The sequence below is a fragment of the Scatophagus argus genome, chromosome 9, assembly GCF_020382885.2.
Source record: "Scatophagus argus isolate fScaArg1 chromosome 9, fScaArg1.pri, whole genome shotgun sequence".
NCBI lineage: Eukaryota > Metazoa > Chordata > Actinopteri > Scatophagidae > Scatophagus > Scatophagus argus.
Window position 1 is genome coordinate 2,335,511 of NC_058501.1, and position 8,662 is coordinate 2,344,172.

General features: G+C 41.0%; 1 pseudogene; it reads left to right on the forward strand.

Annotated features, from left to right (window-relative positions):
* The first annotated feature begins 5,851 nt into the window (after window positions 1-5,851).
* On the forward strand, window positions 5,852-8,345 carry LOC124065412 (annotated as a pseudogene).
* Window positions 8,346-8,662: the final 317 nt, after the last annotated feature.

Sequence of the window (8,662 nt, forward strand, 5' to 3'; positions counted from 1 at the left end):
TACTTAAAAAATGTGCAGATACCCTGATTTAAGCAAGCAAAGCTTGCGTGCATCCTGTGCTGCAAGAACACATTGGTTATATTAAGAAACCAAAAAAAAAAAAAAACGGTTGGAAACAACTGAAATCACCTCACCTCCGTCAACAGAATATCAATCTCACAGAAATCACAGTGGATGTCACAGAAGGTGGTGTCACCCTCTAACAGGCATCATGTATCATCATACTCAAGTAAAGTACAAGTACCTTGAAGTTACTTACCACCACTGCTTTCCCACCATCCTTTTTATTTACATTTGCCAATCTTCAAGACCTTTTAAATTGTGGAACATCATAATCACAGTAGAAAAATGATCACCTGCATTTTGAAGCTGAACAGAGTGTGTTTTCAAGCCTTTTTTTTTGTCAGGAGTTCTGGTCCTCTACCACTTCCTCCTCCTGCTTTCCGTTCTCAGTGCTGCTTTTTCACATGTGTTTCTTTCTCATCTATTTTTCCACTTTACAACAGAAGTCATCCGAGTCCTCTTTGATGCTCTATCACATGACTGGAGTGTTTTGTCAATTCAGTTTGGACAGATTAGACTTGAATGAAACCAACTGGTGATTAGGGTGTGGTATTTCGAAGGCCAGTGCGATCATGTCACATCTGAGTCAGTTGGCTAGTCCAGTGCCAAAGAGACGGAACATGATCAAACATATAATTTTTATGTTTCATAAAAATGTTTTTATGTTTTATAATGTAACCTTTGCAGGTAATTCTCGTGTTTTGCTACCTTGCCTACACTCACATGAGAGTGTCCGACCATTCCCAGTGTTAAACTCAGATAAGTGATTATGTGACATGATCAGGTAACAGGGTTGAAACAAAAATGGCAATGCTGCTTTGAGATCGTTGGACTTTTATTTTGACAAGTTATCGCCATTCTGTCTTCCACGTTTGTGAAAGGTTGGCTATGAATGTTGTGTCATGTCTTAGGAAACAGTCATGAATGCTTTGTGAGCAATTTATGACAGCTGCTATGAATGTGTTGTGTACTCACCAATGGGACTATGAAAGAATTTCCCTTTGGGGACAAATAAAGGAATTCTGATTCTGATTCTGAAGGTTGTCTAACAATGCTGTCATAACAAGGCACATCACTTGCTCACAAATCCATGTTTTACCAGGTTCACCCTGAAGCCGCGGTGCCTTCCTGCTACAATACAACAACTTCGGGCTGCATTGAAGTTGTTTTTACCTATAGATACACACACAAAGGTAGCTTGTATCCCACTGTGTGTGTGTGTGTGTGTGTGTGTGATTGCATTTCAGTGTTTTTACCCTCTAGGGCCTCCGATAAAGTAAAAGCTAAACAACCAGCTCCAGTAGAACAAGTAAAGAAATACAATACACACTATACATCCACACTACACAAAAAGATGCAAAATACCACAAAGAGACACAGTAAAATTGTTTGTGGTCGTTCTGCATCAGTTCCTAGGAGACTGTTGTGCTATAACTTGTCCTTGGCCTCAGCAGAACCACTTTGTGTGCTCGCAATTCCTAGAAAAAAATGAACGCATATTAAGCAACAGCAAGTATACAACAAGCATAAACAAACAAACAAAAAAAACCTGTTTACCCATTTTTCATTGTACAAGCGATGACACATTAGGGGTCAGGTTTCACTGAAGCCTTTGGTAAGCCTTTCTCATGGAGAGGTTATGACTGAATCAGTGTCTCATCTCATGAGATCTTATACAGGCACCATGTCATCATCCCTGACTAACATATGACATACTTTCTTAGTTGAAAACAAATTGGTGAGTTGTGCGTAGAGTTCATGCAGGTGCTGACAATAGAAAGAGCAGTTTCAGTAGGCTGCTTACTGTTCTTGTGATGTGTTGATTCAACATGGTTATTCTCTCTGCGAGAAATTTGTTAAAACTCAAAGGAAAACTGGATGAAACCCTTTCAAAAGAAAAGCACTCTATGATGATTTGATCGAGCTGACCCATAACTTACAAAACGTGTGGAAGCTATCAAGAAACGCTGCAACCCATTCTAATGTAAGAACAATTAGTCTTGAAATCCTTTAAATTTGTATGTCATCTCTCACAATATCAAATTAGTTAAACCAAAAGAGAAATTTCAGCTTCATTTCTGCCTCATCACTCAGAGGCATGCTCGCTGTATGCTTCCTCCTGGCTCCAACAGAAACTCTGTTCTGATATCTTCAACATTTAGCTTCGGCATATCGTCAACATTCCGGCCTTACCCAGCATGCTGTGACCTGAAATGATGGCATCACAGAGACTTTTTAATGTCACATACCGACAAAGACAAAGTATTGGAGCTTCAAGTGTGTGCGACCTGAACTCGTATCTTGTATCTATTTACCTGAATTGAAGGTTACCAGAAGATTCCGATTAGAATCTGGTGAATACAGGCTTGTGCCATCAGAGCAGAAAGTAGAAAAAAATCATTTCCATCTCCTTGCTAAAAGCTTCAGATTCCCATCTCCACATTTTGATATGAAGGACAAAGGGTAGAGAGGGAGGGAGAGAGAGGGAGAGAGAGAGAGAGAGAGAGAGAGAACGAGGAGTGCAGCAGCAGCTCTCAGAGCAGAGTGTTGGTGTTGCTTTGAGCCTCCAAACCACTGTGTACCATCACTCACTGAGGCAATTTGAAAGATTTGAGTCGGTCAATATAAGGAATCCCAAAGGCTCACAGGAAACAGCCTTTAGCTCACTCTGGATCTGAACTATTTCTGAGATGCCAGGCGCTGACGGTTCGAATGGTAGCGACGTGTCTCCAGTCCCACACTATGAATGGAGATATGAATACTATGACGAGGACGAGCCGGTGTCTTTTGAAGGACTCGGAGTGCACCGCTGTGAGTAGCAGCATTATCTCTGGAATTTCAGCAGCAAAAGCTTCCTCACTTAGGAAATGCTAATAATAGTGATAATAATAATAATAATTCTTCTTATTGGAGTTGATCAGACCTTAAGAAAAAAAAATATTGTTAAGTATTTGTGGAAAATGCAATGCTGATTTTATACACTGTATTATATGTATTATGAATTAAGTATACATTATGCAGCCTACGTGTTTTTGTCAAACTATAATAAGAGCAGCTGACAACAGTGTCACCTCCAGTTCCTGTTAGCAGTGGTTAAAAAACTCCATTCACTTTAGAGCTGTGCTTAATTACAGATTTGAGATCATTTTACTTTACTTGAGTATTTTTGTGTCATATGACTTTATACTTCTACCTCGTTACATTTGTTTTACGGCTATAGTTACTGTTTACTTTAGAGAGTGAGATATCACACATAAACAAATGTGGAGTTTACAAAAAAATCACCCAACGGTGTAAAGCAATTACTCTTATCTCCCCGGTGAAATTAAAATGTTAATTTCTAACGCTATTCACATAAAGAAATTGTACTGAGCAGCTTACTATGCAAAAACATTTGCTGATTGTCTGTTTATGATCCTTTCACTACTTTATAAATCAGCAGTGATTTGATTTACTCTTGTGGCCAGCATATAATCCCACCAACCACACATGGAGTTAGTTGGAGTTAGTCAAATTTATGGTTGTATGGAAATCATAGATTTCTGTCTATGATTGTGATGACCCCTGGTCTTTCACTCTGGCTCCACCTCGAGGTGATAGGCCTTCTGTTCAGATTTTTACTGTTCAGGCTCTCCAGAGGTAGAACCAAATCCATTGTTGGCGCCATGAAATCTGCGTGTCAAGTATTAATGCCCTGTGGATATTATTGAGCGATCTGGTGGCTTTTCCTCTTATACAACAATTTCAACTTGCTTTTTATGTACTTTTCACAAATATATATGCTCTAAGTGTGTCTGTGTGATTCAATAGTGAGCTCATGTACAGGGCATTTATATATATTTATATACATTTATATGGTACCGCTACGACTATTCGTATAACAGCCCTTTCATTTAATATTTGGACCAAATCCATCTCAAATTAAAGTATAACTGTTACAGGGACTTATCATCATTGTCAACATTTATCATAACCCACATCTTGTTTTGTTTTTTTGTAGACTCTATAGTGATTGGATTCTGGGTCGGCCTGGCCGTCTTCGTCATATTTCTGTTTTTTCTGCTCACGCTTCTGTCCAAGACTGGAGCTCCACATCCTGAGTGAGTCTGTTCAGTCCAGCTCAGTGCATCCTGGATGAAATGTATTACCATAGAATGTCTTCACAAAGACGTCAACACTGAGACAGGAACTGCCGAATGATAAATGGAAGAAGTCATGCATACAGATGATACAAATGCTCACTAGTGTGCCAAATGTGTATTAATCTGCAGGTGAAAATAGTATCCACCAAATCCACTATTACAGCTTGTCTGATTAACATTTTCTAACAACTACACTCACTAGCTGTGCTGTGAAATTACTGAGTCATTTTATTTGGGAGCTGGAGGCAAGTCTGGGACTATTGGAGGCTGGCAATGGGCGAGAGGCGGGGTTCAGCCTGGACTGGTTGGCAGTCAATTGCAGGGTCGACACACAAAGACAGACAATCATCCATGTTCACACCTAGTGGCAATGTAGAGAGGCCACTTAAAATGTGCATGTTTTTATGACTATGGGAGGAAGCCGGAGTCCCTGGAGAAAACCCATGCAGGCACAGGGAGAGCATGCAAAAGGGCCCAGACCTGGACTTGAACCTGGAACCCCCCAGCCACCACCAACCCGCCACCAACCCTGTATTTCAAAAAAGAAAATACAAAACTGTAATTTACCTTTTGTCTTGCCACCCTCATGAAATTTATCACGCAACCCCTGGTGGGTTATGCTTATACCAGACTGACTCACTGAGAGTAGCTGTCTTTTACAGCCCTGTTGTTTGGGAGCTGCTTGTGAGCGTCCTGTTTACTGCGATATTTAACTAATATGTGATAAGTAGCAGAGACGTGACAAAACACAATGTCACCAGCAAGAGTTAAAAATAAATCAAAAACATTTCGTGTTGTCCACCTAAAGGGAGTACGCACAGTCACAAGTACAGTCTGAGGGATGACCAGGGTAAGGACACTGTAATAGTTTTAATTTCTCTGGTATCTCATCCAGCTGTGGCCAGAATGATTTGAAGATACTGTGTATTACTTGCTATGTAGTAAGTCTTTCATATACAAAGCTCCTGTCTCTTTCAGTGTACAGAGCAAAGAGTGTCCCATGTCCACATACAGTCGGTCTAAATACGTAGCTGCTGTTTGGTTCTGTAAATGTAGAAAATTGCAGTACTGTTAGGTGATACTGGTAGCTGAGACAGATGGAGGGCATTGCCTGCTGGATTATTAGCTCATGTTATCAGAGCATCCAAAAGGAATGAGCCAGCATTTACTCTGCTGCTGGATGGTGACAGAACATCTGAGAAAAACTCCTGAGCCAACACTGAGCATACAGGGTTTAGAGGCATATGTTTGCAAACATAATTATCTATCTGTCTGATACTGTTCTTTGATAAAACTGTGGTCCATACTGTGGTGTCCACTCGTTGACAAGATGTGGTCAGAACAACGAAATGTAATGAAAGCAATGCATGCTTAATGAAATGAGCGAAAAGGCAAATTTCTTTTTAAGCAGTTGGCAGCACTTCAAAATGAAATCCAGCAGTCATCAGATGATTTGGACTGTAATGTTTCTCATTGGGTGCAGCGTCATAGAATTGACTAAATTGAATTAAATTTGCATATGTAATGGGGAAACCAGTGTTACCTTCATTATGTGGTAAGGTCTTGAACGCAGCCTTGTGTTCAGGCCAAACCCCTTGTACTGCTTCCTGATTAGACTGAGGGCATTTAAGCCACCTGTGGCCTCATGGTTGCCTCTTTGTTCTTCTCTGGCTGTTGTGTGGGCTTCCTGACTCTGAGCTCCCCTCTCCTTTTTGGTCGTATTGGTGCCTGCATTCACTAGTGAATCAAGGTTTGTGTGGACTACTGGTTTATGATGTGATGTGAAGTGGCACTAATGAACATGAACTTTTGTCCTTTTATAGTTCTCCACTGTCATGGGCACTGATTAAGCTGGGTTAGCCAGTGTACCTTTTCATTAAGGTCATTGTCAGCTGCTGTTTTGCCTGGGCACTAGTGTTGCTCTGTATTAATCCTCACATGTTAGCCTGGACCAGCTGGTGTCTTTTTAATTGATTTGTAATGTGGTTTTTGTTCTCTTTTTCCTTTCTTTAGTGGCATTAGTCGGCTTGTAGTGGAGGCTAGGCACGGTAGAGTGGTTAAAGTTCACCGGGACACAGTTTGCAGTGATGGCAGTGAACATGTGTGGTGTGTAAGTGGTTGCACTCCTGGAACACATCCTACAGTGGGCTGCCTCCCTTTAGCTGGCTTCTGTCCACTCCCTTTAGTTAATTTTGGAGTGTTAAAAAAATAAATTATTTTAGTGTTTCTCTTATAAAAGAATCCTTTGTTGATTAAAATTGTTACTTTTTTTTTTTTTTACACTTTGATTCACCTGTGTTGCTGTTATTTTCTTTCTCTACAGATATTTACCTTCATTAATTAATTATTGATATTAATACATTTGGTTTGATTTTGGAACCACGTCTCTGGTCTAAGTTAACAAGCTTGTCTGTCAGGTAATTGAGGTCTTAGTCACACTGATACAGTATTTCCTGGGGTGAGACCCCCACCAGGTGGCGTTGTCTGGTTCAGTTCTGGTGGCCTCCGCCTCACCACACATAGTCGTTTTTAAGATGACATGTAAACAAAGACATTTGGATACTGTATATACAAACACACTACCATCATACATACATACTCTTATAACTATGAATTCAAGTCAACAAAAGCTTTTGCTAGAGAGGTAGGAAGTTATAAGATTATACAAAGATTAGTCTCCAGCACTTTCAACATTTAATTAGCTATGTTTTCTGGGAACTCAAACTTCGTAATCTAGCTGGACGTCTACCTGCATGACGCCGCATATCCGTCAAAAGTTGAAAAAATATTGCTTTTTCTGCGTAGTAAAGGTACACTGTACCCCCTCTCTGTGTCTTTTCCTTTCTATAGCAATGCTGGTCAGCAGTGTGAGAAGCGGCCCCGTCTGATTGGCTACATGGACACCAACCTCAACAACGAAGCACGCCCTCCTCACCCTCGTGGTACGGACTCGTCCTCCTCTGTTTTCCAGTGCTACGTGTCCACGGAGGGTCAGGTGAGTCCCAGAGCCCTGCGGGCCACAGCTGATGGTGCAGATGGAGAAGCTTTAGGAGGCTGCCACAGGAGGCCCAGCACCGGTCTAGAGGCCGGGGACAGAACACTCGTACAGGAGCCAGCAGTGACAGCTGATAGGACAGAGAAACAAGCCATCCTGCCGGCCCACTTCAGCATCCCTAACTGTGTCAGTTCTGACTAGAGCCTAACTCTGGGGGAGGACGACCTGCTCCTGGGAGAACCAGAGCTCCCAGTCGCTCTGGGAGGGCGAGACTGTAACGGACACGATGATTTCACTTAGATCTGAAGAGCTGAAATCACTGATGGATGATGTGCTCACACTTCCAGACCTGAAGAACTATTATGTGAAATTCCATCTTTAATGGTGCGAAACCAGCTGTTACGTTTGGCTGGACAAAAAAAAAAAAAAAGCAGCAGCAGCCCATCATGAGTGACTGTAAAAGACAAGTTTCTGTTACAAATGCTACCTGTTTCGTCCCTCGTGAAGAAACTTTCCTGCTTTGTGACTAAAGTGGACAAAGATAGAATGTGACAAGGCTGAGCCACACTCCACAGTATATGCAGTATACACTCAATACATACACAGCAACAGAAGGTGCTGTTCTGTATGGCTAACATGTTACGGAGATGGAAATAAGATGTTGGAGATGTTTTTACTTCTGGCTAATTCTGATGACCTTAAAGACGAATGTCATGTGTAAAATGTAACTGAGCATTAATAGACAGAGTTTGTGCATCAAACCTACTGACTAAATAAGGAAATTTATTAGATTTTCTTCCTCATAGCAAGTATTAGTGTAGTCCAAATGTATTGTGACCCTTTTGCAGCAGTAACCTGATGAACTCAGGATGATCTACACACCTTGTTAACAGTTTCATGTTTGGAACAAGTTTTTTCCGCCAAACTACACTGTACTCCCTGAACGGAGGGAAATATCTACTCAAGGACGAGAAGCTCATGCTCGTGACAGCGGGGGATGTAAACTTTGAAGACCTTCACAGCTGTGTCCACGCTCAAAGTCAACTGAAAACCCCTGATTAATGTGTGCAAGGTTTGTTAATGTTTTTAATTGACTTTTCTGCATTTATTCATTGTCTTTTTCATACATTTGAATGTAAAGCATATTGACTTATTTGTAGTGTAATGTCTTTAGAAACCACTAGCAGTATTTCACACTATCTATAACTCACCATGCAGCCCTCTGCAGCCTTTGGAGCAGCAGTGTTAATCTGTTTTATTATAATTGCATGTTCCCCTTGAGAACAATTGTATTGACATAATTCCACAGCTACTGTGGACCGTTTTAGTCGGCTTCTTTTGTATGGATTTGCTGCTGGCAGTGGCCATTTTCTCAATGGAGACTAATTGTTTAATTTTATCTCATTTTGAATGTGCTGCTGCTGTGGAACATTGTCTGCTTGTGCTAATGCTGTGTTGTTCA